Source organism: Ambystoma mexicanum, chromosome 9, assembly GCF_040938575.1.
Source record: "Ambystoma mexicanum isolate Mex_15411 chromosome 9, UKY_AmexF1_1, whole genome shotgun sequence".
Taxonomy (NCBI): domain Eukaryota; kingdom Metazoa; phylum Chordata; class Amphibia; order Caudata; family Ambystomatidae; genus Ambystoma; species Ambystoma mexicanum.
The window spans coordinates 32,277,612-32,305,200 of NC_090931.1; the positions used below are offsets into that span (position 1 = coordinate 32,277,612).

The following is a 27,589-nucleotide window of genomic DNA, read 5'->3' on the forward strand; positions in this document are numbered from 1 at the left end:
AACCTTTGGTGAAGTTTTAGTTTGTTTTTCTTTGTTTGAACATCCGTTGGAATTATTTTGCAATGTGCCGCAATTATTTGCTGATTCATTCACAGTAACTGATTTCAGATTTCTCAGAAATGGCCGTGCGCCATTTGTTATTTTTCCATTCCGTTGGTTTTTTGGTTTCTTTTTTTGCTGCACTCCTTTAGACACAGGTTTTGAGCTATTTTTTGCGAATATATCAAACAGACCTTTCTGTGCTTCAACAGGTTTTTTCTGCATATCCACAATCTTAGTTGTAATGTCCTTTGCCATTTTATTTGCTCCTTCATTTGACTTTTTTTTTGTACTGGGGGTTTGATTTGGATTTTCATTTGCACTATTTTTGATCTGATCTTCACAGTCTTTTTGAGTATCTTTTAATTCAATTATTTCAATTACTTCCTCATCATGAAGCATCTCCGCACTTTCAGGAACTCTGTTTTCAGTAGTTTTTGGTTTTGCAGAACAGATACCCTCATTAGATAAGTCTATCTTATCATTTTCAGTTATGTCCAAACCTTTCTCTTGTAAGCCATCTAATAGGATCTCACGCTCAGCCCTAGGTGCAGAGAAAGATTCCTCTGAAAGTGGCAGACATCTCTGCCAAGTTGTATTCTTGTCTTTCTGTGTAAGTGCAGTTGCGGTCTCCTTGGTTTTACTCAAGGGCAAATAATCTATCATAATCCGTTCTTTTCCGATAGTTCCATGTCCAATATTTTGATCAATAATCGGCAAAATGTTTTTCCTCAAAGTAGAAGTACTACGACAACAATCTAAGTTGTCGCTGATCTTGGCAACATCTTTTGTAGCAGGCGAAGGAGGTTTGTTAAATAATTTTAGAGCTTCACAAGCAACTTCAACTATTAGTTGTTTATCCTCACGTGAGTTTTGATTGGAGTCTAATATTAGTTTCAAATAGTTAGCATTTTGAGCTTTTTCCTGTCTCAAATTACCATGATTACTTTGCTGCTCCAGTTCCATATTTGAGACTTTAGTGTTTAGTAATGCTATTAGCGTTGTTAGCTCTTTGATATTGCCATCCATTTGTTCATATAATTTGAGGTAGGGAGAGAGAGCTATGTTCAAGGTGGACATGAGTATTGTTTGTAAATCCGGAGTGTCTAGTTTTGATGTTTTAGCTTTTTTTTGTAGATAGGATCTCTTTTTATTCCAGCGCGCACGTCTTATTTTTGGAAACGGTCTTTCCATTAAGGATGAGTCATCACTGTCAGGGGTGGAGGAGGACGATGTTGAGAGTGAGGTATTTTTTTCGTCCTTAGTAGATGTGGAAATTTCACTTCCGTTTTGACTGTGCAGTTGACTTTTGCTTTCACGCACAGTGAATCTTATTGGTTAATGCAGTATATATTGTTACTTAGAATTTCTTATCTGTGAGCAGGCGATTTCGCCAGAAATACTGGATTCACTTCTTTTCCTTTTACGTGCGGGGCTGTTTATTATTTTATTTGTTTGTTGTTTGTCAGAGCTAATATCTGCTGAGACATCTCTCCCATATCCAAAGTTGTTTGTGTATCCATCATCATGAGATAACAGTCGTATCCAGGAGCTCCCTTTATTCAAAATAGAGGAGTTCCTTGATTTGCTATCATTCCGTTTATTGAAGTCGAAATTCATTTTTAGTAGATCTTTTAGCAGTTTATCTGCTACACTAATTGAGTCTCTTCTTTCAATGTTAGGTTGACCTTTGTCACATGTAGGTAATTGCAGATCCGTTATATTAGAGCCACCAGATTGGGGCTGTTTATTGTCACTCGTTTCCATCACAGGTTTCCCAGGTGTGTAATCTAATCTAGGATCTGTTTCAATTTGATTCACACATGTCAACTCGCCAAGATGCATTAAGGTAAGCAATTTTTCTCCTCCATTTATCAGTTGCACAGTTTTTGCTGCAAGGTCGCGTAATTTGGGCAAGGTGGTAGGCGGTACTAGCTGGTCAGCACCTATGTGACCGTCAATTGGAAAATCTGAGCATGAATAGTATTTGTATTTTTGAATTCTTGGAATCAAGCAATTTTGTTCTCAGTCAATAATACCGGCACCTGTTTCAGATGCAGTACTATTAATATTTAGCGATGTGTTTTTTTCAGTTGTGTTAATTTCTAAATTGGTTTCAGCAATGAAGCAATCATTGTCACTTTCATTGGTTATCCTGTTAGGCACATCCTTGCCGAACTCATTTTGGTCACGCTCATGCTCACCATGCTTGCTACATTCATCACGCTCAATGATCTCACAAGGCCCATCATTTTTGCCGCACTCCTGCAAGCAATCCTGTCTGCAACTCACGGAATCACTGCTAGGTAACAAATGTGTTTTTGAGGCAATTTGTGTGTCGCCAATAGTTCTATCCGTTGAAACAGTGGAGGCGATTTGATTCATTAAGTTAATTACATCCTCACTTATTAAAGGTGTAGAGGTTTTCCTCCTTACCGCAGGTTTGATGAAAGTGCCTTCCCCGCGTCGCAGGCCAGACCGGGTCTGCGGCGGTTCCAAAGCATTACTCACTCCCATCCAGCTAAGCGGAAGGTCCGCGCTTGCTCAGTATGCAGGCGGAGAGATGGAAAAGCAAAGCAAAAGTAAAAAGTGATGACGCACCTTCAGAATTCACACAGCGAAGGGCCGGGACACCAAAGGCCCCAAAGACACACAAGACTCTGTGCCGACTCTGCGCCGCTCCGTGGGTGTACTGAGTTTTTAAAACGTTGTAGCTCTGCCTCCTGGCAGCAAGCTAGAGGTAGGACTCGGAACCAGAAACAAAAAGCACAGTGTCTCCTTCCAAGGCACACAAGACTCTGTGCCGACTCTGCACCGCTCTGCGGGTGTACTGAGTTTTTAAAACATTGTAGCTCCGCCTCCTGGCAGCAAGCTAGAGGTAGGACTCCGGAACCAGAAACGAAAAACACAGTGTCTCCTTCCAAGACACACAAGACTCTGTGCCGACTACATCTTTATCAAAAGAGGATAGACTAGGGAACGCTTTGGAGAAAGTGAAAGAGAGGAAAATGCTTGAGAATCTGAACTGATTGGCATCAATGAAGGAAGAGCTTGCAGCAGTGAGGCTCTTGAATCTGCCACTGAAATTGTCAGTTTGCAGGACACACACTTTGTTCATTTGCAGCTGGAAAACTACTTTTTTCTTTGGGCTATGCTTTGATGCACATACACATGTTTGTTGAACGTTCATATGCTCGTTGTGACACATTTGTGACCCATTTGTGAACACTTGCTTCGTTGACATGCTTTGTTGACATTCCTTGGCTGAGATTTGCATTAGAACTGGATTTGTACTGACTTGGAATACTGATTGGAATACAACTGATTTGATCACAGACTGAGATGCAGTGAGAACCTGGAAATAACTTGGACTGGAATGTAACTGAATCGGCCTGTATGACCAATACACTGACATGTATAGACTGGAAATGTATACATCTGAAACGAGCTTTGACACCTGTGAAAGTGATATTGCCATTTTGTGCTTGACACATTGAAATTGAAAACACCTGAATCCACAGTACATTTGCATTGATTCTATGATTTGCATTTTTTCGGTTTTTGAATAATCTGCTTGTAGACACTTTCACACTTTTGACTTTTAACTTTTTGCTAATAGAAAATTGAATATGCTATTCTGAATTTTGACATTTTGCAGCTATGCATTTGAATTTTTAGCTCGGCACTGATAGAGTGAAATGCTTGCATTGTTTAAGGGTTTGTTGCATTATGAAATAGAATGTTTTTTTCCCTTTGCAATTTTGCCTGATTTAGCATGCATATAGAGACATATTTTTGACAAATAGTTACTAATGATTATATAATGATAATAGGAGAGATTGTAGAACCTGAAAGTATGGAGAAGCGTGGGCTGTTATCATCATTATGGAATCATTACTCATTGTTATGGAATCATTACCCATTATTACCTATTTAGGGATTAGTTATCCATTAGTTATCCATCATTCATTCTGATTAGTACATGAAGTAGCATTATTAGACTATCCACCTTATTTTGCCACTTTGTATGCATTTGCAAATTGAAATAGAATGAGGCCTGTTATATTTGAAGTGCCATTCCTAGCACATGTTATATTTGTAGAGACACATGTAGAGATATGTTATGTATTGAGTGTGCACTTAGAATATGCAATGAGTTTGCATTATGTAATGCTTGGGTTTGTGTGAATGAGAGAGTAAGCACTGTAGGAAGAATGAGGCCTATGGCATTATAAAGCCAGTCTGAATGAGATGAGCACAGAAGCGCCGCAGAGTGCGAAGTTGTTATGAGTTAGTATGAAGAAAGGAATGTAAACAGTTTCTTGGCAGGAAGGTCGTAACTTTATCCGAGAAACGAATGAGACGGCCTGGCTTATCAGCATCTTGGAGGCCTTGTGTTCGCAGACAGCAGAGACAGAGAAGGTGGGGGCCAGGCAGCAGGGAGTGCTTTTGCATGGAGAGGAGAGATGGTCTGTTCTCTGAGGAGAGAGGGATTTTATGGATAGTGAATGGAGAAATATGAATAGATAGTAGGATGCTTCTCAGACAGAAGGCCATGATATAAAATAGGCCGAAAAGTCACATTGACAAAGAACACACAGTGATTGACCAGAACACGTTGTGATTGCAAAGTAAAGTACATGCAACACAGACATTTAGGCACTGGCTCAGATATAGAACGCTGACAGAGACAGAGAGGCATCTTAGCTCAGAGAGAGACATGTAACTATGGAGAAAGTGTGACATGAATTGACAATATAACTGGAAGCCTGAAATTGAAGTAGGGAGTTCGATGAGAGAGAGACATCTGGTTGGCATGAGATCAAGAGGCGTTTGGTGTGGAATTGATGCCGCTTTGGCAGACCAACTTGGGAGAGATCGATGAGCTTGGCAGAGGCTTCAGGCAGTTCGAGTGACCAGACTTGGCAAAGGGAGCGGGAGAGGGGAGAGATGGGATACATTCCAGATGAGACCAAGGGAAGCTTGCACATGCAAATGGGAAGTATGGTTTATGGCCTAAACTGATTGATTAGGGCAGACACTCACACAGAGCTTTGGGTTTGGGGAAGGGGAAATCAGAGAGGGATTGTCTTAGAGAGAGAGAGTGAGGAATAGTGTGGTTTGGAGAGGAATGCTGACACTTGCCATATGTATATTGCATTAGACATTATAGATCCAGCTAATCACAGGCTTGCATTAGAAGCGTGTAAGGCTTACAGTCATTACACTGCATGGTAGATTTGCACCAAAAGTATAAAAGGTGCAAATTCGAGATTTTCATTTGCATTATAGTATTGTTTGCATCATGCCTTGCTGTGCATAAATACATGTATTTCATTGTATTATAATTGCTAACTGACTTGTGTGTTTTCATTTGAGTATTTCTTGTGTCATTTCTTAGTGTTTGGTGTGCATGTTATTTCGTTTTGTGTCTATTCTTATGGTTATGGTAATAGGTTATGTTTGTGTGTCCATAGCATAGTAATCTAGGAGTAACACAGTGCACAAAGGCCCTGAGATACAAAAGCAGGGGGGGGCATAGTGATCCACACACCCTAGGAATTTGTCTAAGATTGATGCATGGTCACCCACTAGGGGTAGGCCAATGGTAGATAGGCAGATTTGCAGCACGGTCTCACAGGTGCCGCGAGTTGGACATGACTTTGCTTTCCCACCCAATTAGCCCAACATCTCTCATTGACCATGCCTACTGCCATGAAGACTTTCCTTTGATTTTGGCCTTGCAATGTATTCTCACCTCTGGGAATATATACAGGCACACGCTTATCACAGTTCTGGTCTGCATGGCCAACTCCTATTTCCATCCCTGGACAGGACACTGCAATTCAGTTCATTTTGCAGCATTTAATTGTCTTGAATTAATAAACTTGGCACTCATAATGTTTGTTCTTTGCACCTTAGCACAGGATGATTCAGTGTATCATAGTTTCTGTTCTTCAAGGATAGATAACCGGCCTTTGCTTGCTCCAAATTTGATACCAGGCCAAAGAGCTTCACCCTTCAAGTCTGCGATCTCCAGAAAATGATTTGCTGTGACACACAGCTCTCGATCGTTCTTTCTGCGTGGGTTTGAACTTACTAAAATGCGTGACACTGATGTCCAGACACTATACAATGGCGGCTTTGCCTGCAATCTTTTCACTACGTATAGATAGCTTCTATGATCACTTAGTCTACTTATGTTGCTCTGTCTGTACATTCATTGAACGGCTTGCATTTTCTTCAGTGCATCATGCACACATGCAATCTTCTTTTCTGCATAGGAACGGTCACTTGATTCCTTGTTTCATCATCAGTTTCTATATCGTCCATACATCTTCTTCTTATCTTGTTAGTGCATCACTCTCACTTCTTGTGACGTCACCAGATTCTCTTTCTCTCATTTCCATATTCCGTTGGTAACCTATTTCAAGAGATTGTCATCTCTTCGGCATTCATCTGGTATGGCTTTCTTAACAGATACCTTTTTTCGAACACTTGTTGCAGTATGGTCACAACTGCTGGTGTCAGGCATGGTGCAGTTTCAGTCTTCCAACATACGGGCAGTAGGGGGGCGGGACTTCCTGCAGAGGCCTTCAGCTGCTCCTCTACATATACATCGCTATAAATACAGTGAAATGTTTGTATTGGAATATCAATGAAAAAAACGCACTTAATATACTGGTAACAGACATGTTACTGTATAGTATGGGTCATTAGTGAAGAAACTCTGTCAAGGCGGCGCCAGCCATAAAAATCCTTCATTTGGAGTTGGACAAATAAGCGCCATTTTGAAATGAATCACAAAGTGCTATAGGTGAACATGGAAGGGGAGATTGTAAAGGTCCCGAATAATAATGAGTGATATAACCAAATAGAATGAAACAGTAAATACCAAAACGGTATGTAAGTGCAATGAATGAACCTAGGAGTGTATGATCTCATTCAACCCTTTGACATGCGATTTTGTCAAATAGATCTGTCTCTGTTACAATTTAAAAAGACGATGTTCTACATGTTTGCCTTTGAGGTTAGGCACTAGAACTGTCCATGTGCAATCTGTCTCTTTGCGATTCTCTTCCAAAAAATGTGAAGCCAACTTAGCGGCAATGTTTTTATTCTTAATGCAGCCTATATGTTCACACATCCTCGTTTTGACCTTGCGAATAGACATGCCTATGCATAATAAATTGCACGGGCACACTATTGCATAGATTATTTTACTTGTGTTGCAATATGTAAGATGTTTTTGTTGCCAAGGTTTTCTTAGACCTAAAAGAAATCTAGTGCTAGATTTAGTTTGTGGGCACATGGAGCAGCTACCGCATGTGACATGCCCAGACGGAGTGGCTAATCCCCACATTCGGGTCAAATTTAGGGTGGAATGTGTTGGTTGTCTAAAGACAGATTGCACCAATTTGTCTTTCAAGTTTTTACTGCGTTTAAACACAAACAATGCCCGTACTCATTTAAAAGGACCATGTACTACCAATTTCCAATGTTTGAGAAATATTCCCTTAATTTAATAGGACTTATCACTATAGGTGTTGACTCAGACTAGACTGTCCTCTTTTGATTTAATCTCATTTGAATGTGGTTCTAAAATAGCTTCTCTGTTGTTGTTAGAGGCACGCTTCATACTTTGTCGTATAAGCTTCTTGGGGTAATTCCACTGTGACAATGTGTTGGCTAAAGTCATGGCATGTCCTTGATATCCTGCTCTCTCTTTACTGTTGCGGTGTAGCTGCAAACATTGGCCATACGGAAGGTTATCCCTAAGGCTACGAGGATGAAAACTATCATAACTGAGTAGTGAATTTCTTGTAGTAGGTTTTGTGTGGGGAGATATTTTTAAGACATGCTCTTCTGAATAAATATTAACATCAAGAAAGGTCACTGATGTAGGGTTCATTGCGCAAGTTAATGTGAGTGTACCTTCCCACATGATAAGCACATCATCAATGTATCTCTTCCATAACAACAGATGTTCTTTAATTGGATTGATTCATCATAGATACATTTCTGTTCAAAATCTTCCACATAGAGGTTGGCTATGCTGGGGGCTACAGAAGACCCCATAGCTGTCTCTCTCATTCGTTCGTATCGATTGTTATCAAACGCAAAGTAATTTTTAGCGAGGAAAATCTCTGTACACCGGGTGATAAAGGCCCTAATGTCTTCATCTAGTTCTGAATGGTATCTCTCTAGATGTCGGGTAACTAGAACTATAGATTCATTCTGCCGGATTGAAGTGTACAGTGATTCAATATCACATGTTATTAGAAGTTGAGACGGTTAATCGGACATTGAACCCTCTACAAGATTGATCACATGGGGGGCATCTCCGATGTACGAGGCAGCTGTGAAATATGTTCACTGAGAAAAAAGTCTAGAAACTGGGAGAGGGGTTCAAGGACCAACCCTATCCCTGAGACTATAGGTCTCCCCGGTGGATAAGGGCCTTGTTAATGAAACTTGGGCACAGTGTAAAATACTGCTGTGCGTACTGGTGGTTGTGTAAAATAGCTAGATTCTTGTTCTGAGAGTCTTCCTTCATCTACTCCCAACTGCACAAAATGTTTAATCTCTGTGAGAATTGCACATATAGGGTCATATGTAAGGGGTAAACAACTTAATCTGTCACTGAGTTGCCTTCGATACTCTTCCTGATATTTGATGCGATCTTGCAAGACAATAGCTCTCCCTTTCTCTGCTTGTTTAATGATAAGTTCTTGATTGCAGGGTAATTTTGTAATCGCTTTTTGTTCATCAGAAGTTAAAATGTACTAAATGTTGTTGTGAGAGGACAGTTCTAAAGCCTCAAGGTCTTTAAGAATTCTGCTCTCAAATACTAGGGCTTCATGGCTTCAGGGCCTTGGGGCTTCAGGGCCTCAGGGCTTCACGGCATCAGGGCTTCATGGTCTCAGGGCTTCAGGGACTCAGGGCCTCAGGGCTTCAGGGCCTCAGGGCCTCAGGGCTTCAGGGCCTCAGGATTCAGGGCCTCAGGATTCAGGTCTTCAGGGCTTCATAGCCTCAGAGCTTCAGGGCTTCACGGCCTCAGGGCTTCAGGGCTTCATGGTCTCAGGGCTTCAGGGACTCAGGGCCTCAGGGCTTCAGGGCCTCGGGGCCTGAGGGCTTCAGGGCCACAGGGCTTCAGGGCCACAGGGCTTCAGGGCTTCATGGCCTCAGGGCTTCAAGGACTCAGGGCTTCAGGGCCTCACCACCTTAGAGCTTCAGGGCCTCAGGGCTTCAGAGCTTCAGGGCTTCAGGGCCTCAGGGCCTCACCGCCTTAAAGCTTCAGGGCTTCAGGGCTTCACAGCCACAGGGCTTCAGGGCTTCATGACCTCAGGGCTTCAAGGACTCAGGGCTTCAGGGCTTCAGGGCTGCAGAGTTTCAGGGCTTCATGGCTTCAGAGTTTCAGGGCTTCATGGCTCCAGAGCTTCAGGGCTTCAGGGCTGCAGAGCGTCAGGGCTTCAGCGTTTCAGGGCCTCAGGGCCTCAGGGGTTCAGGGCTTCAGGGCCTCAGGGCTTCAGGGCTTCAGGGCTTCAGGGCTTTATGGCTTCAGAGTTTCAGGGCTTCAGGGCTACAGGGCTTCAGGGCTTCAGAGCCACGGGGCTTCAGGGCCACAGGGCTTGAGGGCTTCAGGGCCGCAGGGCTTCAGGGCTCCAGGGCTGCAGAGCTTCAGGGCTGCAAGGCTTCAGGGCTGCAAGGCTTCAGGGCTGCAGAGCTTCAGGGCTGCAGAGCTTCAGGGCTGCAAGGCTTCAGGGCTGCAAGGCTTCAGGGCTGCAGAGCTTCAGGGCTGCAAGGCTTCAGGGCTGCAGAGCTTCAGGGCTGCAAGGCTTCAGGGCTGCAGAGCTTCAGGGCTGCAGAGCTTCAGGGCTGCAAGGCATCAGGGCTGCAGAGCTTCAGGGCTGCAAGGCTTCAGGGCATCAGGGCCTCAGGGCTTCAGGGCTTCAGGGCCTCAGGGCCCCAGGGCTTCAGGGCTTCAGGGCCTCAGGGCCTCAGGGCCTCAGGGCCTCAGGGCTTCAGGGCTTCAGGGCCTCAGGGCTTCAGGGCCTCAGGGCCTCAGGGCTTCAGGGCTGCAAGGCTTCAGGGCTGCAGAGCTTCAGGGCTGCAAGGCTTCAGGGCCTCAGGGCCTCAGGGCTTCAGGGCTTCGGGCCTCAGGGTCTCAGAGCTTCAGGGTCTCAGGGCTTCAGGGCTTCAGGGCTTCAGTGCTTCAGGGCTTCAGGGCCTCAGGGCTTCAGGGCTTCGGGGCCTCAGGGCCTCAGGGCTTCAGGGCTTCAGGGCCTCAGGGCTTCATGGTCTCAGGGCTTCAGGGCTTCAGGGTTGCAGAGCTTCAGGCCTTCAGGGCTTCTAGCTGTTACAGAAACTTGAAAAGTAGAAGGAATTTTCAGATTAGTAAGAATTGTTTCCTCAACAAAGTCAGAGGCAGCAAAAAATTCTTTCAAATCAATCTTCCTCATAAAATGTTTGAATTCTGCTCTAAAAGTGAATGGGCCTCATTACGACCCAGGCGGTAGAGGGTTAACAGCGCCGGTAGAGCTGCCGACGCCGTTAACCCTCTACCACCTCATCACGAGGTCTGCTCGCGGGTCCCGCTAAGGACGTCTGGTAAAACCAGGCATCCTTAGCGAGACCCGCGAGCAGACCAGGATGTTAACAACGGGCCCGTCATTAACGGGCCTGTTGGTTGCATCCTCCCCATTCCCATTGAGCCCTATGGGGGCTGAAATGGGAATGGGGATGTAGCGGGTCCGGGTCCCAGGAAAGGGAATTTCCGGGCCCTCCAAGGTCGGAATGGCCCGGTAATTCCTCATTCCTGGAACCCAGACCCAGTACCCGGTATGGGGGTAGCCATGCCGCTAAAAGCAGCATGGCTACCTCCATACTCAGAATGAGGCCCAATGTGTCATACAGATGTGTTGAGACAAAGCCCAAACTTTGTTCTGAAACCTGTAATTCCATTTCTAATCGCTCACAGATTGGGGCAATGCCGCCACAGGGTCTGTGGAAAATGGAAGCCCCTTCACAGTCCTGGCAGAGCACCCCGAACACCAGCACATGCGCTGCCCACCAAGACACGCACTCTCGGTGCCCAGGCAGTCTCACTCTGGCCGCAGGCTGTGCGATGTTGTAATCCTGGGGGATCCCCGCCAGTGTCGTCCACGTACACGACGGCAGGCAGTGCATGGCACGTGCACTCTTGGGAAAACAAAGCAAAGACTGCTCAGTCTGGGTGCGATGCATGCCGGGTAGCAGATGACTCCATGGCATGCCGCGCCTCCTCCAATTAAGGTAACGCAAAACTGATGCTAAAAAAACAATGATGTGGTAAGTGAAAGTGCACGAGTGGGGAGCAGGCGTCTCTAGCATTGGGTCCTCTGGTTACCCTAAAGACTTACCCAGTGCAGTTTCCAGCTTTGAAATGATGCACTGAAAACCTTGAAGAGCTCAGAACAGTTTAAAAGCATCCGTACGAGCCAGGGAAGAAAGATTGAGAACCAAGATGGTGGACAGGTCAATTACAGGCTTGGTCCAGCCCCTTGAGCCCAAAGCAACATCAGGTGCACTTAGAGGGGACAGCTAATCCCAGCACTCATCAAATTACATCATTAAATTACAATACACTGCTGAAGAACACACAGAGGGGGAGGTGGGAATACAGTATAAAAGCACCCCTCCTCAGTTGCTTAGTGTAGGCTGCAGCAGGAAGATGCTTATGTTGGGAAAAGACTTGGGACCGGAGACCAGCGTAAGAAGCAGAGACTGGTGAGATGGAGGAGAATGGAGAGGTGGCAGCAGTGAAGAGCAGGAAGAGGTATGAAAGATAACAAGGTCAAAGAGCAGGTGGTGACATTAGAGAGTGAGAGTGGACAGGAGGGAGTGGTAGCATAGGAGGAGGTGGTATCAGCAAATGTTAAGAGAGAGCCGGAGAAGGTGGTGGGAGCTAAGTGGGAAATAGAGGAGGTGATAACATTAGAAGGAGGACAGTTACAGGTGGAGGGATAACCTCAGGACACGGCAGTGGAAGTCAGCAGGTGGAGGGGTGACCTCAGGACACGGAAGTGGAAGTCAGCAGGTGGAGGGATAACCTGCTGAAATGGCAATGGAAGTCAGCAGGTGGAGGGATAACCTCAGGACACGGCAGTGGAAGTCAGCAGGTGGAGGGATATCCTCAGGAAACGGAAGTGGAAGTCAGCAGGTGGAGGGACAACCATAGGATACGGCAGTGGAAGTCAGCAGGTGGAGGGATAACCTCAGGACACGGCAGTGGAAGTCAGCAGGTGGAGGGACAACCATAGGATACAGCAGTGGAAGTCAGCAGGTGGAGGGACAACCATAGGATGCGGCAGTGGAAGTCAGCAGGTGGAGGGACAACCATAGGATACAGAAGTGGAAGTCAGCAGGTGGAGGGACAACCATAGGATACGGCAGTGGAAGTCAGCAGGTGGAGGGACAACCATAGGATACGGCAGTGGAAGTCAGCAGGTGGAGGGACAACCATAGGATACGGCAGTGGAAGTCAGCAGGTGGAGGGACAACCATAGGATACGGTAGTGGAAGTCAGCAGGTGGAGGGATAACCTCAGGACACGGCAGTGGAAGTCAGCAGGTGGAGGGACAACCATAGGATACAGAAGTGGAAGTCAGCAGGTGGAGGGACAACCATAGGATACGGCAGTGGAAGTCAGCAGGTGGAGGGATAACCTCAGGACACGCCAGTGGAAGTCAGCAGGTGGAGGGACAACCAAAGGATACAGCAGTGGAAGTCAGCAGGTGGAGGGACAACCATAGGATGCGGCAGTGGAAGTCAGCAGGTGGAGGGATAACCTCAGGACATGGCAGTGGAAGTCAGCAGGTGGAGGGATAACCTCAGGACACGGCAGTGGAAGTCAGCAGGTGGAGGGGTGACCTCAGGACACGGCAGTGGAAGTCAGCAGGTTGTGGGATAACCTCAGGACACGGCAGTGGAAGTCAGCAGGTGGAGGGATATCCTCAGGAAACGGAAGTGGAAGTCAGCAGGTGGGGGGATAACCTCAGGACACGGCAGTGGAAGTCAGCAGGTGGAGGGATATCCTCAGGAAACGGCAGTGGAAGTCAGCAGGTGGAGGGATAACCATAGGACAAGGCAGTGGAAGTCAGCAGGTGGAGGGACAACCATAGGATACGGCAGTGGAAGTCAGCAGGTGGAGGGACAACCATAGGATACGGCAGTGGAAGTCAGCAGGTGGAGGGATAACCTCAGGACACGGCAGTGGAAGTCAGCAGGTGGAGGGACAACCATAGGATACGGCAGTGGAAGTCAGCAGGTGGAGGGACAACCATAGGATACGGCAGTGGAAGTCAGCAGGTGGAGGGATAACCTCAGGACACGGCAGTGGAAGTCAGCAGGTGGAGGGATAACCTCAGGAAGCGGCAGTGGAAGTCAGCAGGTGGAGGGATAACCTCAGGAAGCGGCAGTGGAAGTCAGCAGGTGGAGGGATAACCTGCTGAAATGGCAGTGGAAATGAGCAGGTGGAGGGATAACCCCAGGACACGGCAGTAGAATTCAGCAGGTGGAGGGATAACCTCAGGAAGCGGCAGCTGAAGTCAGCAGGTGGAGGGATAACCTCAGGACACGGCAGTGGAAGTCAGCAGGTGGAGGGATAACCTGCTGAAATGGCAGTGGAAATGAGCAGGTGGAGGGATAACCTCAGGACACGGCAGTGGAAGTCAGCAGGTGGAGGGATAACCTCAGGAAGCGGCAGCTGAAGTCAGCAGGTGGAGGGATAACCTCAGGACACGGCAGTGGAAGTCAGCAGGTGGAGGGATAACCTGCTGAAATGGCAGTAGAAATGAGCAGGTGGAGGGATAACCATAGGATACAGCAGTGGAAGTCAGCAGGTGGAGGAACAACCTCAGGACATGGCAGTGGAAGTCATCAGGTGGAGGGATATCCTCAGGAAACAGAAGTGGAAGTCAGCAGGTGGGGGGATAACCATAGGATACAGCAGTGGAAGTCAGCAGGTGGAGGGATAACCTCCGGACACGGCAGTGGAAGTCAGCAGGTGGAGGGATAACCTCAGGACCCAGCAGTGGAAGTCAGCAGGTGGAGGGATAACCTCAGGACACGGCAGTGGAAGTCAGCAGGTGGAGGGATGACCTGACACCGCAGTGGAAGTCAGCAGGTGTTGGGATAACTTTAGGACACGGCAGAGGAAGCAGGCAGGTGGGGGGATAACCTCAGAAAACGGCAGTGGAAGTCAGCAGGTGGAGGGATAACCTGACATCGCAGTGGAAGTCAGCAGGTGGAAGGATAACCTCAGGACACGGCAGTGGAAGTCAGCAGGTGGTGCGATAACTTCAGGACACCGCAGTGGAAGTCAGCAGGTGGAGGGGTAACCTGCGGACATGGCAGTGGAAGTCAGCAGGTGGAAGGATAACCTCAGGACACGGCAGTGGAAGCCAGCAGGTGGAGGGATAACTTGCTGACATGGCAGTGGAAGTCATGAGGTGGAGGGATAACCTGCTGACATGGCAGTGGAGGCCAGCAGGTGGAAGGATAACATGCTGACATGGCAGTGGAAGTCAGCAGGTGGAGGGATAACATCAGGACATGGCAATGGAAGTCAGCAGGTGGAGGGATAACATCAGGGCATGGCAGTGGAAGTCAGCAGGTGGAGGAATAACCTCATAGCACGACAGTGGAAGCTAGCAGGTGGAGGCATGACCTCAGGACAAGGCAGTGGAGGTCAGCAGGTGGAGGGATATCCTCAGGACAAGGAAGTGGAGGTCAGCAGGTGGAGGGATAACCTCAGGACACGGCAGTGGAAGTCAGCAGGTGGAGGGACAACCATAGGATACAGAAGTGGAAGTCAGCAGGTGGAGGGACAACCATAGGATACAGCAGTGGAAGTCAGCAGGTGGAGGGGTGACCTCAGGACATGGCAGTGGAAGTCAGCAGGTGGAGGGGTGACCTCAGGACATGGCAGTGGAAGTCAGCAGGTGGAGGGATAACCTCAGGATACGGCAGTGGAAGTCAGCAGGTGGAGGGATAACCTTAGGACACGGCAGTGGAAGTCAGCAGGTGGAGGGACAACCATAGGATATGGCAGTGGAAGTCAGCAGGTGGAGGGACAACCATAGGATACGGCAGTGGAAGTCAGCAGGTGGAGGGACAACCATAGGATTCGGCAGTGGAAGTCAGCAGGTGGAGGGATAACCTCAGGACACGGCAGTGGAAGTCAGCAGGTGGAGGGACAACCATAGGATACGGAAGTGGAAGTCAGCAGGTGGAGGGACAATCATAGGATACGGCAGTGGAAGTCAGCAGGTGGAGGGATAACCTCAGGACACGGCAGTGGAAGTCAGCAGGTGGAGGGACAACCATAGGATACGGCAGTGGAAGTCAGCAGGTGGAGGGACAACCATAGGATACGGCAGTGGAAGTCAGCAGGTGGAGGGATAACCTCAGGACACGGCAGTGGAAGTCAGCAGGTGGAGGGATAACCTCAGGACACGGCAGTGGAAGTCAGCAGGTGGAGGGGTGACCTCAGGACACGGCAGTGGAAGTCAGCAGGTGGAGGGATAACCTCAGGACACGGCAGTGGAAGTCAGCAGGTGGAGGGATATCTTCAGGAAACGGAAGTGGAAGTCAGCAGGTGGGGGGATAACCTCAGGACACGGCAGTGGAAGTCAGCAGGTGGAGGGATATCCTCAGGAAACGGCAGTGGAAGTCAGCAGGTGGAGGGATAACCATAAGACAAGGCAGTGGAAGTCAGCAGGTGGAGGGACAACCATAGGATACGGCAGTGGAAGTCAGCAGGTGGAGGGACAACCATAGGATACGGCAGTGGAAGTCAGCAGGTGGAGGGATAACCTCAGGACATGGCAGTGGAAGTCAGCAGGTGGAGGGACAACCATAGGATACGGCAGTGGAAGTCAGCAGGTGGAGGGACAACCATAGGATACGGCAGTGGAAGTCAGCAGGTGGAGGGATAACCTCAGGACACGGCAGTGGAAGTCAGCAGGTGGAGGGATAACCTCAGGAAGCGGCAGTGGAAGTCAGCAGGTGGAGGGATAACCTGCTGAAATGGCAGTGGAAATGAGCAGGTGGAGGGATAACCTCTGGACACGGCAGTGGAAGTCAGCAGATGGAGGGATAACCTCAGGAAGCGGCAGCTGAAGTCAGCAGGTGGAGGGATAACCTCAGGACACGGCAGTGGAAGTCAGCAGGTGGAGGGATAACCTGCTGAAATGGCAGTGGAAATGAGCAGGTGGAGGGATAACCTCAGGACACGGCAGTGGAAGTCAGCAGGTGGAGGGATAACCTCAGGAAGCGGCAGCTGAAGTCAGCAGGTGGAGGGATAACCTCAGGACACGGCAGTGGAAGTCAGCAGGTGGAGGGATAACCTGCTGAAATGGCAGTAGAAATGAGCAGGTGAAGGGATAACCATAGGATACAGCAGTGGAAGTCAGCAGGTGGAGGGATATCCTCAGGAAACAGAAGTGGAAGTCAGCAGGTGGGGGGATAACCATAGGATACAGCAGTGGAAGTCAGCAGGTGGAGGGATAACCTCAGGATCCGGCAGTGGAAGTCAGCAGGTGGAGGGATAACCTCAGGACACGGCAGTGGAAGTCAGCAGGTGGAGGGATGACCTGACACCGCAGTGGAAGTCAACAGGTGGTGGGATAACTTTAGGACACGGCAGAGGAAGCAGACAGGTGGGGGGATAACCTCAGAAAACGGCAGTGGAAGTCTGCAGGTGGAGGGATAACCTCTGGACATGGCAGTGGAAGTCAGCAGGTGGAGGGATAACCTGACATCGCAGTGGAAGTCAGCAGGTGGTGCGATAACTTCAGGACACCGCAGTGGAAGTCAGCAGGTGGAGGGATAACCTCAGGACATGGCAGTGGAAGTCAGCAGGTGGAGGGGTAACCTGCGGACATGGCAGTGGAAGTCAGCAGGTGGAAGGATAACCTGAGGACACGGCAGTGGAAGCCAGCAGGTGGAGGGATAACTTGCTGACATGGCAGTGGAAGTCATGAGGTGGAGGGATAACCTGCTGACATGGCAGTGGAGGCCAGCAGGTGGAAGGATAACATGCTGACATAGCAGTGGAAGTCAGCAGGTGGAGGGATAACATCAGGACATGGCAGTGGAAGTCAGCAGGTGGAGGAATAACCTCATAGCACGACAGTGGAAGCTAGCAGGTGGAGGCATGACCTCAGGACAAGGCAGTGGAGGTCAGCAGGTGGAGGGATATCCTCAGGACAAGGCAGTGGAGGTCAGCAGGTGGAGGGATAACCTCAGGACATGGCAGTGGAAGCCAGCAGGTGGAGGAATATCCTCAGGACATGGCAGTGGAAGCCAGCAGGTGGAGGGATATCCTCAGGACATGGCAGTGGAAGTCAGCAGGTGGAGGGATAACCTCAGGACACAGCAGTGGAAGCCTCAGGACACGGCAGTGGAAGTCAACAAGATGTGGTAGGAGCCAGCGTGGAATGCAGGTGGTTACATCCATGGAGAAAGAAGAGCCCACAATAGAGCCCAGGGGGTGGAAGTGACACAGAGAAGGCAACATCCAGGGCAGAGAGTGATATGGAGCTGGATGAAGACATGCCATTGGGTTTACATGGCAGTGAAGGTGCCACAAAAGAGGTTAGTGGTGAAACCTCAGGGGGCAGGAGGATTCCCCCAGAGAAGGTCATGTCCACAATATGAGGTGGCTAAGCAGTTGCAGCAATGGGCAAAGAGACCAGAGCAGACCAGGGGGCCACATCCCAAGGGGTAGAAGCAGAGACAAGAGAACCAGAAGAAAGAGGAAACACATGCAGGTAACCAGAACAGGTACATTAGAGTGGGCCCGGCCAGTTCTAGGCAGGATCAGATGGTGGTTGGGAGAATGAGATGTGGTCATGGAGATTGTTGTGAGAGGTGGGGCAAGAGAACCCTAGTGGAAGCCCAAGCCAGGATAGGCCCCAGAGACCCATTTCTAGCTTCCCTGTGGCAGCACCCACTGACCTTGCTGCTCATGAAACTTTGCAGCAGAGGGTTTCGGGTGGCATGGGACCCCGGAGTGCCTTTGTCTCGATCAGATCACGATGAACGGTTCATGTCACCCGTAAGTCTGCAATGCCATGAGGGTTTAAGTGACCACTTTCTGAACTGTGTGACCTGGGGCATGTACCTTAGAGGGTGGGAAGGCCTAGGAACCAGCATCCCGGGACCGAATCATTGGGTAAGGGGTGGGTCATTGAAGAGAAAGTGACCCAATCATCTTTAAGGGTCACCTTCCTGACCTTTTTTTTGTTTGGGAAGATCCCATTTTTATTAGTGTTGACATTCATTGTCATAGTGAGCGACATCCATAGTGAGGGACATCCATTGCCATAGTGAGTGACATCCCTAGAGAGGGACATCCATAGTGAGGGACATCCATTGTCCTAGTGAGTGACATCCATAGTGAGTGACATCCATAGTGAGGGACATCCATTGTCATAGTGAGTGACATCCCTAGAGAGGGACATCCATAGTGAGGGACATCCATTGTCCTAGTGAGTGACATCCATATTGAGTGACATCCATAGTGAGGGACATCCATTGTCATAGTGAGTGACATCCCTAGAGAGGGACATCCATAGTGAGGGACATCCATTGTCATAGTGAGTGACACCCATAGTGAGGGACATCCATTGTCATAGTGAGTGACATCCCTAGAGAGGAACATCCATAGTGAGGGACATCCATTGTCCTAGTGAGTGAAATCCATAGTGAGTGACATCCATAGTGAGGGACATCCATTGTCATAGTGAGTGACATCCCTAGAGAGGGACATCCATAGTAAGGGACATCCATTGTCCTAGTGAGTGACATCCATAGTGAGTGACATCCATAGTGAGGGACATCCATTGTCATAGTGAGTGACATCCCTAGAGAGGGACATCCATAGTGAGTGACATCCATTGTCCTAGTGAGTGACATCCATAGTAAGTGACATCCATAGTGAGGGGCATCCATTGTCATAGTGGGTGACATACATAGTGAGTGACATCCTTAGAGAGGGACATCCATAGTGAGGGACATCCATTGTCCTAGTGAGTGACATCCATAGTGAGTGACATCCATAGTGAGGGACATCCATTGTCATAGTGGGTGACATCCATAGTGAGGGACATCCATTGTCCTAGTGAGTGACATCCATAGTGAGGGAATCCATTGCCCACCTGGCCTCCTGGGATCCAGCTCTTGGCATATGAGTGTTGCCCATTCTTGTAGCCAATTCCCTAATAAAGACAGTGAACTATAGGAGATGGTCTTGGCATCTTCCAGGGTCCGAGGTGGCCCCTTCTTTAGAGGGTCCTGTGCTGGTTTCTCTGTTGTGATCTAGTGGGTTTTTCAGGTTTTATGAGATTTTCTGACGAGTAGATGATCTTCTGTGGGGAGGTGGCTGGGTGTGACTTCCATTGACTGGTTGGCAGGTTGGCAGGAATAATAAGGAGGGTTCCGCTGGCGTTTCCAGTTCAAGGGCGGCACAAACTGAATGTCCAGACTGTCAGAGCTTTCAGAGCGAACATCCCAAAACTGGAAATTGTTACAAAGAGGGGACTTGCAGCCTGCAATGCAGCCAATCTGGCACCCCAACACTGATGCGCCTCCAACTCCCTCAGGGTCAGTCGCTTTTCCAAACAACGAGTTGGTGGTAGATCTCTTTCTTTGGCTGGGGCCTCCTTCTGGAACAGCCTCTCTGCCTCCCTGAAACTTGAGGAGAGCCACCTCCGGTTCCAGAAGGAAGCACCTCAAGACCTTCCTCTTTGCCTCTGCTTTCTCTCCTCCTCTCCCCTGCTGAACTTCTGGCTGTAACTGAGACTACACTGTCACCTGGCTACCCTCTGATCTCGGGCCCAGGTCCCATCCCGCGCCAGCCGCACACCTCCACTGCTTCCCCGGCAACCACCGCACTTGGGTACTGTTTTCTGTATCCCTGCAGTCCCCTACCAGCCCTTGCCACCTGATGTCTGCCCTTACCCTTGCCCTTGCCACCAGCTGGCCGCACCTTTTATTTATTGTCTTTATTTTTACCGTTGATCCCATGTAATGCACTGCCCCCTCCCCTTCCCCTCTGTACTTTTCCCCTTCCCCCTTCCCCTGCACGTGCGCGATCTCAATGTCACCAGGCCTAGTAGGATCATTGTCTGTCCTCCCCTCTGTTCCCCCCTCCCTTGCCTCGTCGCGCCTTGAAACACTTGTGTATCGGCGCGTTATAAATGCCATATCATATCATATCTGGGGAGACCACTTTCCCCGTCTTTGTAAATGGTGTCCCTTGTTTTGCAAACAGTCTGTTCGATGTGATGAAGGCCTCGTGCAGATGGAGGTGGAGAGCCCGCGGGCAGCACCCAAGACCCACTCAATCGCGTCTGATTGTAAGAACATGACACATGGGCATGTTCAGTGATAATTCCTCTTCATGTCGCGCGGAGGTGTATGTCAGAAGGAAGGTGGGGGGTGTGGTAAATGCTGGGTGCACCGCCCTGCAGGCCTGAGCCTCTGATGCGCTGGGCTGTGTTTATTTATTTATTTATACATACATTTATAGCAGCGCACAAAGCCCTCAGGCATCTAGGCGCTAGTTACATATGGTGCAGGTCAAAACTGGTTGGTTACAGACAATTTGGGTAGATCACCAGCGCAAGGCTATCAGTCCAAACCGGTAGTCGCGGGCGTTGATTGTGAAATGTGCCCGCCCAAACCCTGGCTGGGTTTTCATGCCAGAGGTGGAGGCTCACACACTCCACAAACCTGCCCTATCTCCAATCTCTTATCACATTTGAGAAACGGACCTATCCCCTCCCGCTCTCCCCAATTGATGGTCCTCTCTGATTCTATCGTCTCATTTCCTTCCCCAACAGCCACCACCCACTCCCCAAACCTCCCCTTCCTTTCCACAGAGTACGAGCGTGGGGCACCCGGGCAGGGCCGCAATATGCCACCTTTCATACACGGCGGTGCGCTGTCAGACCGCTATGTGGTGATAGCACAATTATCAAGTATTGGCGCCTAGAAGCTATTCAGTGTTACAGGGTGCAAATACAGCAGGTAAACATGATGGCATCTGGACTCAGTGCCCAGGGGGTGCCGGTGCGCTGGCGCCCCCCTGCGTGCTGCTGCTTTCTCTTACAGTCCCAGCGGCGACCTCAGTGGCAGGGGTGATCTGGTGCGCAGGTCATCACCTGAGTGTTATGTCATTTCAGATTCCTGGATCCTGACTGGAGGGGGGCAAACCTAGCGCTGGTGCGGTGAAGGGGGCGACATTGGACTCCCGTTTTGGGGAGAAATAACGTTGTGGCCTTTTTTTGGTTTGGTCGCACTGATGTTTTCCTCATTTAGGCGGTAGCAATCTTTCGGAGAACTGTACTTGGAGGACATTTTTCTGCCAAAAGAGAATGGGCTGAGGGCAAATGCCAACGTGGGCATTTTGGCCAGTGCCGCGGGAAGGGGCAGCAATGGAGCCCGATCAGGCACGGGGGATTAATCCTGAGGGTCAGGGCACTGCAACACACCAACACACAACTTTAGGCTGCAGAAATATCCAAACGGAGAAATGGGGGGGGGCAGCCTTGGCGCCCCTCCTTCACTGACAAGCAGCACACTAATGCTGACATCAGCAGGGTGTCAGCAGAGGCAGGGACATAAGCACGGGCAGGAAACATAGGGACAAAAGGGGAAAGAAGGCCACACCCTGGTGTGAACGCCTGAATGGCCATGGGCATCAGCTGGCCAGAGGGGCAGGAAGCCCCAGAGAAAATGCATAGCCTCATGGTAGGATAATGGGAATGAAAGGAAGGAGCTGGGAGGAAGCTCAAGTTCTCCTTGGTCCTCCGAACACAGCACCAACAGTCACCCCCTGCCAGGGTCGGACTGGGACAAGAAATAGGCCCGGACAACAAAAAAAAAGTGGCCCACCCCTCGCCTCAAAAAAGTGGCCCACCCCTCGAAAAAGTGGCCCACCCCTCGCCTCAAAAAAAGTTGCCCTCAAACCATCATCCGTGAATCACGTCAATTCATGACTTTTACAGAAAATGCTACATATTGAGGTCCACAGCTCCGAGGCACAGGAGTGGCATGAACCAACCACCCCCACTGCGGTTTTGGGACCTGCTGCAAGTCAATGCTTATACAGGGCTCCGCAACCCCAGCAGGGAAGGAGGGTGGGGGTGACGATGGTTGGATAGATGGGGAGGTGGGTAGGGAAACCGGAATGAGGTTTAGGGAGAGGTCAGAAAATGCTACGTATGGAGGCTTCATGTGTCTGTTACATTACAACACAACTCATAAAATAACATTACTTTGCATACAGTTCTGTGGGCTTGTATGAATTTGTTGCCCTGGTGTAATGGATGTGCCAGTGGTTTTTGCTCTTGGCACCCTATTTTAATTGTGTGCCCCAACAATTCACGTCCAATCACACTCTTCGAAGAACAACTACTGCATCTCACAGAGTAACATCAGACCCCTCCCTCCAGACAGCGCCTCTACAGCCAACTTACACATCACCGCCTATCCCTGGCCCCTTTCGGGATACCAATGCCCCTATGCCCTCGACAAAGACACTGTGGGGTGCTTCCGAACTGCCCACAGTCAGCAACAAAGGCTAGCTATCAACCGGGGTCAGACTGGGCCATGCAATTGTCTCAGGCACCAAAGAAAAAGTGGCCCGCACTTGCAAATGGCTTTTCATTCCTTTTGTGATACTGTTTGAATAGTACCCGGGGGGAGCTTTTTTGATAAAGTGACATGCAAATTGTATATTTTAAAGAATATTTATTCAGCAACACTGGTCAAAACTACTAGTCGCAGTGTGAATTAACTCATCAAACTGGCCCACATGGGCCAATAAGGGTCCCACTTTGGCCAAAAAAAGGTCCCACACCAGCATTTTGTGTTTTTGGTTGGCCCTGGGCCTATTGTCCTACAGGCCAGTCCGAGGCTGCTCCCAGCTCAACTGACTTTTCAGTACTGACACTTTTTCTCTCATCTTTTCCCCCAGTTGCAACCCCTCCCCACAGAAAAAAAGTCATGTTTTACCATGGGCAGGTGAAGTGACCAGTGTGTATGTACTCTCGGCTTTACTACACAATATGTTTTGAGAAAAGTTCACAAAAGACACGCACCACAGTAAATGATGACCAAAGAAAGTGTTAGTTATTAGCAGTAATTAGTGATTGCCAATGATTCCATGCATCTGTATTCATCGAAGCATTTTTCCGAGGCATCACATTAAATATTCTGAAACATGCTCTCAGAGCATGTTTCAGAATATTTAATCTGACGCCTCGGACTCTGCATGAAAGTTGCACAAAAAGTTAAATTTTAAAAACACATACCAGTTAAGATGCACACAAACCCGTTGCTCGCAAACATTGTCAGACAGTTAAGAATTTAAAGAGTGCAACAAGCGGAGAAAGGCTCATCTGTACAAACGCTGTGGGAAAAATAAAGTTGTCCTTTGGATTCTGGGCTTATTTTACGAACTTCAAAGGGAAGTGTTCCTTTTCCAGGTGGCAGGAAGCTTTTGGGCGGGCTGGTGAAAGGATTATAACACGATCTGTCAGGCTGCATGCAAAACTATTTTTTTCCAGTCAGTCTGAGATAAACTGTTCTGTTAAGCAGGAGCGGGCTGCTAGTCTTAAGCCGTAAAAAGGAAACAGGCCTATCAGTGCCTTTAACGTTCACTGATGCACGGGTGAAAGTGCACTCTAAAGTTATAAGCACGCTGATGGCAGGTCAATTGATTGTGACCTAGAATTGTGCTCTGCAGTTAATAATTGCATAGCAGCCCAGACATGTGCTTATCACCTATGTTTACTTTACACGTACGTGTTGCCACGAGAAAACACTTTGGAGCTGGTGGCCGCTTGCCGACGCTAAATGGTAAATGCTTTCCAGCATAGCCTGCAAACAGAGCCAGGTGCGAGATAGCGCCATTGCTCAAATGAGACCATACGTCGCCCGGTGTTACTGTCTAACGTCAAGGCAAGGTCATGTGAAACCGGAGACACTGCAGAAAAAGGCTTCTCTTACTCACGATCGACAAACTGCGTATTAATGTTATACACTTTCAGAATCCCCGCATTTGTATTTCAGATGAACCAAACATTGTAAAACTACAATTTCAATAGGAAACGTGCCCTGTAATACGTTCAATACCGTGTCTGCATTCCCAACTTTAGGATTTCATAATAAATGCAAGATAACATTAGGCCATCTGAAACATGTATTGTGATCATTTGAAGGATATTAATTTAACATTTACAAAACGGCACAGGAAGATTTTTCTATTCACGTATCACTGTAGGAGTATCTCAGTACAGCCTCTGTCCTTGTGAACTCGAAACAAAACACGCTAAGCAGTAGGCAGTGGTGGTACTCACAGAACTTCACAAGCAGGTACTTGTTTTCTTTCAGGGCCCTCGCAAAGTTTTCACTCGTCAACCCGAGGACACCGGCCTCCTCTTTGATTTTGGGCGCTTTGCTTTTCTTGACCCTTGCAGGCTTTGGTGCCTGCCATCAAAGACCCATCCTGCACTGTAAAAAAAAGAGCCACTGGGAGCAAGGCGGCACTCGCAGTTCACGCGGCCCACCCCCACCCACACCCACAACAATTTGTTTTGGAGAGAGAGAGCGCTCTGCCTGAGCTGGGCTCAGGCTGCCTCCTGACTGGCGCCACGCCGGCCTGCCGGGCCCGGCAGGTGGCTGGAGCACTGACAGCAGAGAGCCTCATTCATCACAGAAAGTTAACACTTAATTGTTAACTTTCTTTGATGAGTGCATTCTCTATCTCCGCAGCAAGCCGTGATTAAGGGCAGCTGCAGAGGGGAGTGCCGGTGCCGAAAAAACACTTCCGGTGTCGGGGACCGGCAACCACCGGCACAAATTAAGCACTGAGGCCGGGCCCGGGGGCCTGCCAATAAAAAAAAAAAAAAAATTTGAATTTTTTTTTTTTTTTTTTTACAAAAAAAAAACGGCCCAGAGGTGGCTGCCGGAAAACCGGCCCCAGGGGACCCCAAAGTCGTTCGGCCACGGGCCGAAAGACCGAAAGGGCCAGTCCGACCCTGCCCCCTGCACACAGGAGACTTTTTCCTTCCCCAATTCGACCCACCCAGAAAAGAAAAGAAGGGAGAAAATGGCAGAGCGACGAACGGGGCCCACAAAGTCGTGAAACATTGAAAACGCTAGCCAGGGCAAGAGGTCAGCCGGCACTGGCCTCCACGGATTATGAAACATTGAAAACGCTAGCCAGGGCAAGAGGGCGGCTGGGTCTGGCCTCCACGGATTATGAAACATTGAAAACGCTAGCCAGGGCAAATGGGCGGCTGGCTCTGGCCTCCACGGATTATGAAACATTGAAAACGCTAGCCAGGGCAAGAGGGCGGCCGGTTCTGGCCTCCACGGATTATGAAACATTGAAAACGCTAGCCAGGGCAAATGGGCGGCTGGCTCTGGCCTCCACGGATTATGAAACATTGAAAACGCTAGCCAGGGCAAGAGGGCGGCCGGCTCTGGCCTCCACGGATTATGAAACATTGAAAACGCTAGCCAAGGCAAGAGGACGGCTGGCTCTGGCCTCCACGGATTATGAAACATTGAAAACGCTAGCCAGGGCAAGAGGTCGGCTTGCTCTGGCCTCCACGGATTATGAAACATTGACAACGCATGGCCAGGGCAAGAAGTCAGTCGTCTCTGGCCTCTGGATTATGAAACATTGACAACGCTAGCCAGGGCAAGAGGGCAGCCGGCTCTGGCCTCCACAGATTATGAAACATTGACAACGCTAGCTAGGGCAAGAGGGCGGCCGGCTCTGGCCTCCACGGATTATGAAACATTGAAAACGCTAGCCAGGGCAAGAGGGCGGCCGGCTCTGGCCTCCACGGATTATGAAACATTGACAACGCTAGCCAGGGCAAGAGGTCGGCTGGCTCTGGCCTCCACGGATCATGTAATATTGCAAACGCTAGCCAGGACAAGAGCGCGGCCGGCTCTGGCCTCCACGGATTATGAAACATTGACAACGCTAGCCAGGGCAAGAGGTCGGCTGGCTCTGGCCTCCATGGATCATGTAATATTGCAAACGCTAGCCAGGACAAGAGCGCAGCCGGCTCTGGCCTCCACGGATTATGTAATATTTCAAACGCTAGCCAGGACAAGAGCGCGGCCGGCTCTGGCCTCCACGGATTATGAAACATTGACAACGCATGGCCAGGGCAAGAAGTCAGTCGCCTCTGGCCTCCGGATTATGAAACATTGACAACACTAGCCAGGGCAAGAGGTCGGCCGGCTCTGGCCTCCACGGATTATGAAACATTGACAACGCTAGCCAGGGCAAGAGGGCGGCCGGCTCTGGCCTCCACAGATTATGAAACATTGACAACGCTAGGTAGGGCAAGAGGGCGGCCGGCTTTTGCCTCCACAGATTATGAAACATTGAAAACGCTAGCCAGGGCAAGAGGGCAGTTGGCTCTGGCCTCCACGGATTATGAAACATTGAAAACGCTAGCCAGGGCAAGAGGGCAGCTGGCTCTGGCCTCCGTGGATTATGAAACATTGACAACGTTAGCCAGGGCAAGAGGGTGGCCGGGTCTGACCTCCATGGATTATGAAACATTGACAACGCTAGCCAGGGCAAGAGGGCAGCCGTCCCTGGCCTCCACAGATTATGAGACATTGACACGGATTATGTAACATTGACAACGCTAGCCAGGCCAAGAGGGCGGCCGGCTCTGGCCTCTGCGTATTATGAAATATTGACAACGCTAGCCAGGGCAAGAGGTCAGCCGGCTCTCGCCTCCACAGATTATGAAACATTGAAAACGCTAGCCAGGGAGAGAGGGCAGCTGGCTCTGACCTCCACTGATTATGAAACATTGACAACGCTAGACAGGGCAAGAGGGCAGCCGGGTCTGGCCTCCACGGATTATGAAACATTGAAAACGCCAGCCAGGGCAAGCGGCCAGCTCTGGCCTCCACAGATTATGAGACATTGACACGGATTATGTAACATTGACAACGCTAGCCAGGCCAAGAGGGCGGCCGGCTCTGGCCTCCGCGTATTATGAAATATTGACAACGCTAGCCAGGGCAAGAGGGCAGCTGGCTCTGGCCTCCACTGATTATGAAACATTGACAACGCTAGCCAGGGCAAGAGGGCAGCCGGGTCTGGCCTCCACGGATTATGAAACATTGACAACGCTAGCCAGGGCAAGAGGGCAGCCGGCTCTGACCTCCCCGGATTATGAAACATTGAAAACGCTAGCCTGGCCAAGAGGGCGGCCGGTTCTGACCCTCACGGATTATGAAACATTGAAAACGCAAACCAGGGCAAGAGGGCAGCCGGCTCTGGCCGCCACAGATTGTGAAACATTGAAAACGCTAGCCAGGGCAAGAGAGCAGCCGGCTCTGGCCTCCACAGATTATGAAACATTGACAACGCTAGCCAGGGCAAGAGGGCAGCCGGCTCTGGCCTCCACAGATTATGAAACATTGACAACGCTAGACAGGGCAAGAGGGCAGC

The 27,589-nt window shown here is 49.4% G+C and overlaps 1 long non-coding RNA gene across 1 annotated transcript in view; it reads right to left on the reverse strand.

Moving 5' to 3' along the window:
• Positions 1–24,586, reverse strand: part of LOC138489570 (uncharacterized) — a 42,202-nt gene extending 17,616 nt beyond the window's left edge. The window contains exon 1 of the long non-coding RNA XR_011274813.1: positions 24,453–24,586. This is a non-coding gene — a long non-coding RNA (uncharacterized lncRNA). The remainder of the gene's footprint in view (positions 1–24,452) is intronic.
• Between the last annotated feature and the right edge of the window lie 3,003 nt (positions 24,587–27,589).